The sequence below is a fragment of the Leptodactylus fuscus genome, chromosome 7 (genome assembly GCF_031893055.1).
Source record: "Leptodactylus fuscus isolate aLepFus1 chromosome 7, aLepFus1.hap2, whole genome shotgun sequence".
In the NCBI taxonomy this organism is placed as follows: Eukaryota; Metazoa; Chordata; class Amphibia; order Anura; family Leptodactylidae; genus Leptodactylus; species Leptodactylus fuscus.
In genome coordinates, this window is record NC_134271.1 from 112,720,711 (window position 1) to 112,730,060 (window position 9,350).

Genomic DNA, 9,350 nt, shown 5'->3' on the forward strand with positions numbered 1-9,350 from the left:
TTCTTCAGTCTGGTCTAGACCAAGGACTTGGTCTTTCTTTTCTCTGTGGATCACTTTGCAAGCTACTAACGTTAACATACAAAGCGATCCACAACCTGCCCCTCCATATATCTCCAAACTAATCTCCCGCTACCTGCCCACATGTAACCTCAGATCCTCCCATGACCTCCTACTCCGCTCCGCTCTCATCCGCTCCTCACACAACTGTCTCCAAGATTTCTCCCGTGCATCCCCCACACTCTGGAACTCCTTACCAAGACACATAAGACTGACCCCCACAATCACAGGATTCAAGAAGGCCCTGAAGACTCCCCTATTCAGGAAGGCCTACAACCTCCAATAACACTATCACCGCACTGCCATCTGTACAGTCTCCCCCTCTCCTTCTGTCTATCCCCCTTCCCTCATAGATTGTAAGCCCTCGCGGGCAGGGCCCTGTACCCCACTGTGCCAGTCGATTGTTGTTAGTATTATATCTACCTGTATAATTTGTGAATTGTATGTAACCCCAAATGTAAAGCACCATGGAATTAATGGTGCTATATAAATAAACAATAATAATAATTCTTTTTAAGAGGTAGGTTTGTGCCTAGTCTATTGTTTTTCAGAAGTCCCTGGCCTTCTGGCCTCAGGTGAAGACCTTCCTTCACAGCGTGGCACACTGTGCTCCTCCCTACCATCATCCCATGGAACCGTAATCTCCTTTTTGAGGTGCTTCAGGCTCCCCTCTTTGAGCCTGTGGGTGATATCTCTCTCTCTCAAAATGAGGTCATGTTTTGATACTCTCCACTGCATACCAGTTATGTGCTCTGTAAATATGTCATGGCACCTGAAAATTACCCTCCCCCCCCAAAGCCTAATGGCGCTCCTCACCTCGCCACTAGTTTTAAACCACATGTAGGGTATATCCGTATTGTGTATCAATATCCAATTGTGGTGCACGTTTTCTCCTTTGAGAAATGAAGTATTTGGGGTTAAAGTGATGTTTTATTGGGAAAAAAATATTTTTACATTTTCATCTCGCAATGTTGCAATACAATCTGTGAAACAGTGGTCAAATGCTAACTTTAGCCCTTGATAAATTCCTTAAAGTGTGTATTACAAAATGGGGTCACTTTTTTTTACAGGTTTTCATTGTACAACTTAACCAAATGTAGTTAAACTGAGTGTTCAAGTGTATGAGAGAGCTAATAGAAATGGCTGTCTACCAAATGCCTTTTTGACTTACAGCTATTGCTCCTAACCGTTCCACACAGATGAAGGTATATGAGAACCTCAAAATATTCCAGCTATCTTCTTTTAGTATCCATTACTGGTATTGGCCTAAAAATATATTAAATACTTCACCAAACTCCTCTCTTAGAATCTTTGCATAAAAATCTGGCCACTGAACAGTTTTTGGGTGGAGTGTGACTGCAGAGGAACATTGATGACCTACATATACAAGGAGCTCAGAAGTGGCATACATCATTACAAATCTATGTATGGGACATATAGAAACGATAAGCATCAGGGATATAGTTACAGCAGGTTCATATATAGTAGTGTCACCTACTGTAAATCAGTTCTCAAAGAGGCAAGCCAAAGCAGGAAGCAGAGGGGAGACCAGATGAAAGAGCAAAGTGTGCCGTCTTAGAAACCTGGTATTTCCTTGTGCCTTAGGGATGCCCTCTGACAAAATATTCAGGTGCGGCAAGATGTTGCTGAAGTTTTTGCCACTTCCCCATTCATCTAAATGGGGCTTAGAAAATCAATGTGCTTTTCTCTAAAAATACCCATTTATATGAAAAGAATTGGTTTTCACTTGTGGAAATTTCTGCAAGAAATCTACCACATGTGAAAATACACTAAACCTATGCATGTAGCACAATTCACTGTATTCTTCTATTCACTGTAAAAATCATTGTTTATTACTTATGAGCAACCACAGGGTTTAGTGGGTAAAGCTGCAAAACACTGCGAGCATTAATTTGTCAGCAAATGGTTTAACACAGGGTTTTGCCTATCCTCTGTGTCACACACTGCCATTATTGAAGTAGACTAAGTTGATAATTAACTGGATGGAGATCAGTCCACCACGGTATATGTAGTCTACGCCTATGCGAGAACAGAAACTAGTGTTCCTGGCAGGATTCATTTGCCCAGCTGGGTTATGGGATATGAACTCTGTCTTGTAACTAAGCCAATAGCTTACAGAGCAGAAAGTCTTGTGCTCTGCCTCCCCATGAAGTCAATGTTGTGTAATTCTATCAGGGTACATAAGACAACATTCAGCTTGATCAGCTGGTTATGTTTAGAATGGGGTCATATTTGTACCATCTAACAGTATAAACTCCAATCTAGCAGAGCCACTGCAGAACATTGATGGCAACTTTGTGTAGTAAGTAAAATTTATTTGCAGTTTAAAGCATACCGCCGGATATAAACAACTTTTCATAAATGAATAGTACATTTAAATATAAGAAACTTTGTAATATATCTTATTAAAGAGATCTGTATCCTTCTCCACTTATTAAAGGGGTTATTCAACTTCAAAAAATGATCTGCAAATACATCCACAGCAGAGCTAAATACTCACTGTTCATTTGTGCATGTTTGCTTGGCTATATTTTACTTGTTACTCCTTGTATTTACATGCAGTGAATTTGTGGACCAACTACAGTACATTTCCCATGATTCATCAGCCTGCTCTCACTCTCTGTATACCCCTCCCTTCTCCACTTTCCCCTGTAAAAGATCGCCATGGGGCCCCACCATTCCTAGTTATGCCACTGGACATTGTATTACATTATATTCAGTCTCACACATACAACTGTAAGGAGCAGAGAGGGACTGAGCAGAACTCTCCTGCTGACTTAATTAATGTATTGTCTCATTTTGTGTATTATCAGTTTCTTATCTACAACTTAGCCGCAATTTTTTGACTAATATGGAGAAAGCAACTGCAGAAAAGTGAAGAAAACATATTTCTTTAATAAGATATAATACAAAGTTTATTATTTTTCCGCTGCTATTCATTTATGAAAAGTTGTTTATAACTGGAGGTATGCTTTAATAGTACAGCAGCTCAGTAGTTACAACAGTAGTTTAATTGAAACCTTGGTGTCATGGGTTCATATTTTATAAGAGCTAACATCTGCAGGGAATCTGTATGTTCTCCAGGTACTCTGGTTTTCTGAAACACTCCAGAAACATTCTGCTTTCAAGAAGCTGGACATGAGATCAACTCCTCTGTTTGAGACAATGTACTGAGAAAGGCTGTGTAGATGGATGATATGATGGACAAAAAGACAGGTCAAGTGGGAAGCAGTGGAAAGATCAAACAAAAGAGCAAAGTGTGCTATCTTAGGAGTCTGGTACAGAGCCACCCACCCAGTGGCGTAACTACTGCCATAGCAGCAAAGGCAGCTGCCACAGGGCCTGGGACATTAGGGGCCTGGTGACAGCGGCTACCGCTGCTATCATTATATTCTGGGGTCCTTTCGGACCCCCGAGTATAATGACCGGCGGACAGGGAGAGGTAAGAAACATAAAAAACACTGTTACTTACCTCTCCACGATCCGTGCAGACTTCGGCCTAGTTGTCTGACGTCTCATGACCCTGGCCTGCGTCTGGGGTTATGTGACACCTGACGTAATTGAAGATCGACTACTTCGGAGACCAACAGCGTAGGAGACGGGAGATAGGTGAGTAACAGAGTTTTTTTTATGTTTTTCTCCCCCCTGGGTCTCCGATTATTATACTCTGGGGTCTGGGACCCCACAGTACAATAATTGTTTATTGGTGTCCACAGTGGGACATAATACTGTGTGCAGGAGCCACTATGGGGGATAATATGGTGTGTAGGGGCCACTATGGGGGATAATTCTGTGTGCAGGGGCCACTATGGGGGATAATACGGTGTGTAGGGGCCACTATGGGGGATAATTCTGTGTGCAGGGGCCACTATGGGGGATAATACTGTGTGCAGGGGCCAATATGGGGGATAATACTGTGCAGAGGGGCCACTATGGAGGATAATACTGTGTGGAGGGGCCACACAGTATTATCTGTGTAGATTGTGAGCCACATATAGGGATCACAATGTACATTTTTTTTCCCTATCAGTATGTCTTTGTAGAATGGGAGGAAATCCACACAAGCACGGGAGAATATATAAACTCCTTGCAGACGTTGTTCCTGGCGGGATTTGAACCCAGGACTCCAGCGCTGCAAGGCTGCAGTGCTAACCACTTAGCTACTGTGTTGCCCATATATTGATTCTCATACACCAGTTTTGTAGAACATCTCAATACTAATGATTGGGGTTCAACTTTTAAGAATCACTAATTGCCAATCAGGAATTAAGATTCATGAAGTTGAAAAAAAAATTAAATAAAAAAAAAGTGAACTCCAACAGCTACTTAGACTTCCAAAGTGGTCATTATAGGAAGTACATTGAAAATATTCCCTTCAGCCAATCCAGACGCATCAGAAGTATCTGCACTAAAACCACAGACTTTGAACATCAAAGTTCCACCATGAAAGCCAGGCTTAGGTCGAAGAAATATCCAAATAGACTCATCAATGATGCTTTCAGGGCTCATGCACTTACACAGGAAGTGCATAGGAAACTGTGGAAACTGCAAAACAGGTCGACAAATAGCCAAAATTGTTTTACAAACTATTTTAATCTGACATTTAATATTACTCATGATACCATCGTCAAATCCTTGAGAAACAATGGCCTATTCTGTTAGACAACCCATTCCTCCATAAACAGGGATTAAGTTTCAAAGATCTAAAGCTTTAAAAAATCTCCTTACCCCCAGTAGACTCTGGAACTCATAGCCTGAGGCTATGAGTAAGGGACTGAATAAGGTTTCCCGAAACGCGTAAGCTGTTATCCGATTTTATTCCTGTATTTTGGATTGTTGTTACTTGGATATGTTTTTTTTATTGAGATATGAAGTTAAAGTTACATTTTACATATAGTACGCTGGAATTTTTATCCCTTTTTGCACCTATATTGAGCTGCTCATTCAGTCCAGAGCTTTGGATTCCATGCAACCCTGTTAGGTCATATTCAGAATCATACTTTATATACACAAAGGGAGTTTCTTGTTGGTTGAGCGATGAACTTTTTGTGTTAATAGTGATGTTATGTTTGGAGAAGCTAAACACTCCGAACGTACTCATTCGTTTGAGTTTCCGCCTCCATAGTATCGGCTGGCTGGATCTCTAGTCAATCATTTCTACCAGCAGTAAAATTCCATTGTGGAGAGGCGGTTTCTGTTCTGCCCTCTACATTTTCATTGGTGCAATGTCTGGTTATGGGCTCGTGTTAGCCATGATCCAAGGGCTTTATTGCATCTTTATCGGATGCTAGCTATCCCAAGAAATAAAGGTGTTTTTTTTTTTTTTTGTGATTCATTTTATATGCTTGCAGTAGTCTTTGTAATCTGGTACGTATTAGTTTTATCACAGTTATCAAATTCATGATACTTTTGTTTTTCTATTCCCCCTCCCCTCCGAGGTGTTTGCTATTGCACATGTGACATTCTTTTGATGCCTTTTTAGCCTATTTAAACCCTCAATAGGTTTGACTCTGTATATATCACTCTAATTTGGTTGAAAAAGTGGTCTGTGTCCCCCGAAACGCGTTCCCCTGTGAGATTTGCTATTTACAGTACATTTCAAGATAAAAGCCTTGTAATTCCTGTGAAAGAGGCTGAGTGGTCAGGTGTCCATCTGCATTATTGTGCTGGTATAATGCCAGGAAGCGTGATTGTGGGTCTTCCTGTAGGTGCAGACACTGAGCAGACCGCAGGTAGCTTGGGTTCTTGTAAACTATCAGTATGATTACCAGATACAAGACTCCCGCATCGTATAATTCCCCCCAGAATAAAATGTTGTCATAGGTGTAGGGTGCCCACAGGAAACTCCTGCCTTGCTCCAACATAATGACACTGACAGCAGCAGAAACTATGTATCTGAGAAGAAACAGGAGGGATCTGCAATTGAATCTGCTGACTATACAGCAGTGTAGTCACGCTTGGGCTACTTCTATTTAGGCTGCAGGAACGATGTAATACAGTGAAAACAGGACAGTGGTTGTGAGATGAATGTTTCTCCTCACTATTATCATGCTGGTGCAAGGAGGCACGGGTCCAGGTTCCGAGCATGGTCCACAAGTTCAGTAGCTGGTATAGCATCTCTAGGGTTAAAATATTTTTTTAATCAGAAGCCACAAATTCTCCCATTAGGTCTCACCTGTGAGAGGACTGCCTGAATACCAACCGATGTCCAGATGGTGCATAATAGAAGTAGAGGCTTGGATTTGTTCATTTCCTGAAAAGGGGATTCTGCTTGTGAGGTCCAATTTTTGGGATTCACTCCCTTCTTGTTTAATGGTATTTTCTGTCTCTAAATTGAATATTGATTTTTCATACTGATGACTTATCTACAGGATCACGCCCTAGACCACAAATAGATCATCTGCTAGTGGACAAGGAGTGTGTGCAGCATGACTCCAATTCAAGTAATAAGACCTGCAGTTCCCTGGATCCATCACTGTGGATGGAGCTGCATTGCCGCTTCTATTGCTTGAATCAGTATAACCAGCAGAGGGCCAGGGGAGGTTAGGAAACATAAAAACAGTGTTACTCACCTCTCCTGAGTGTGTACTTGCTGTCTTTGGCACTTCTGGCTGACATCAGGGACTGCTGATTGTGCCTAAGTGTCACGTGGCATTGTGACCTTGAGATGCCACAAGACATCAGCTAGTCCCTGACATCGGCAAGGAGAGCCAAGACAGCAGGGTAGTCATGCAGGATAGGTGAATAACACTATTTTTTATGTTTCCTCATCTCCCATGGCCATCCACTATTATACTCTGGGGTCTGAACGAAACTAAACTGCAAATATTGTAATAACCTAAGCAAAATAACAAGGTGATTTTGTTATCCTGGTTGATGTTCGGTTTTGGTTGTTTTTCAATAAATTGCCCAGCCCTACTAAGGGGGCAGTAGATTTATTTTGTGGTCTGCTTCAGTCACTATATCTGCTTCCAGCTCTGTTGTCTGTATAGCAGCTGCTCAGAACATCTTATCTGTGGGGGTGTTTGGGGTCAGGGCCCCTATCGATCTGATATTGATGACCTATCTTAAGGATAGGTTATCAATATTGTTTGCCCGAAAGGCCCTTTAAATCAGTGGTGTATAGCATCATTGTTTCTCACTATCATAAAACATTTGAAGAATTGAATACTAACCCAGTGACCTAACAGTCATTGTTCCCTGGCAGTAGCATGAAGGGTCAGCGCTGCAGATGAGGTTCAACTGTTTAAAGTCTGCAAGTTAGAGATTACCAGATCAGATCTCAACATTCACACACAGCATTATCCCAAGCCGTGCTTTTTTTGTACTTTTTTGCATTACATTGTAAAGACACTTTAGTTTAAATAAATTGTATTAAAGAATATGAAAAGGGGAAACAGGCACAATCTGCCCAACATCCCCTCAGAGGGGGGTACAGCAGAGAGTAAAACAGAATATAGATATGTGTAATAGAGTGAATAACGTTGGCAAAGATACAATGTCATGTAGCATGGTTGGAGCAAATATGAATAGAGATACAATAGGAGGAACTGGAACAACCCAGTATTAGGTAGGGTTCTAATAATACCACCCAAAATAGAGGATTCAAGTCAGATAGTCATAGTACAAGTTAGTCCCTGTGTGTCCAGGAAAGTAATCTATGGTTGCCATGTTTTACAAAAAGCCTCCTTGGAGACATTACATATAGCTGACATTTTTTCACAAATCATCATCTTAGTAAGATGGATAGGTTAGGGGTTTTCCAGTTATCAGCAATATGGATAAGCATGGTCATACAGATGTATTCGGCCAATTAGTAGTTGGTTTGCATAATTAGAGGGTTTATTCGCTAGCAGAAGGATAGATGGCTTCTTTGGAAAGGTCCAGGCAGTTACTTGGGAGATGAGGAAGGTACCATGTATCTAAAAGGTGGTTGCCCATGGAACAGGGAGCCAAAAGCTGCATAGCCACTAACACAAAATGGCGAGGCAGTAGTTTATATGTAATGTGGAGCGGATATGTGGACCCAAATTACACCTACCAGATGGGTTCTGGGATTGGTGGCTGCTGACCAGGGAACAGATAAACTCTGGTATGAGGCACCAGAGAGTACAGACAGAGGGATAGTTGGGAACACACTGAAAGGTCATTGGCAGGAAGCAGATTATCAAGGTCATAGACAAGGTCAAGGCAGGCAGCACATGTTCAGTAGTCCAGGTAGGCAAGAGAACAGAATCAGGATCAGAAGCATGGTCAATAAACAAGTTAAGGGTTCCATATTAAACAACATAATATGGAACCCTCACAGAATCAGAAGCAGCACATTCAGTATTGCTTGGGTATGGATGAGAGGGTATTGGCTGAGGAGTGCGGTGAGGTGAGGTTGTTAGGCCTTCAGGGCTAGACCAGGTATGACATAGAAAGGAACACACAGCAGTAGGAAGTGTCAGAAACCGCATGGTGAACTACGCACAAACCGGTGACTACTTTTATTAAAGAGGACCTTTCATCAGATCGGGCACATGCAGTTCTATATACTGCATATGCCCGATCTGATGAAAGGTCCTCTTTAAGAGAGAGATCAGGATAACGGGCACCAACTATTACAGTATATATGATGGATTTGGGAAGTACTGTGCAAAATTTGAGATCTCAGCAAGTGTCACCTGATGGCTACCCCTTGCTACAGTAGTACAAAAAAGATTTAATCTAGGCAAAGACATCTTAAAACCCAGTTCTCTCTGTCACTGAATCATAAAGGTAGTATTGTAAAGGCATTTTATGTTGACTGTTTTCATCTGTAGAAATTGTGACTCACAATGTGGAGCATAATATAACTATGAGGGAAATACTCCTGGCAATTACTCCAATTCATCTGACTCAGTGCACCACTACCTAGAAGATATTGGGAAGAGCACTGCCACTACACATATCACTAAGATAAGCATGTTCAATAACATCTGCTGTAGCTTTCTTCCCTGATACGACATTGTAATCACTAGTAGTGATTATTCTCTTACTATAACTATAGCGCCAGAACCCCATTAATCTGGTCTGCAGTCTATATAAAGCCAAGGCGACATGTTGCGGAAACACAGTGTGGCTGAGGCCCAACGTTGCGGAAATACAGCTTTTTTTGTTGCAAATTTTGCTGTGGTTTTTTGAACTGAAGCCAGAAGGGGATTGAGCAGAAGGTAGAAGTGTAAGAACCTACTATATATTTTTCATTCCTTTTGTAGCCATTCTTGGCTTTGGCTGAAAAAAACACAACT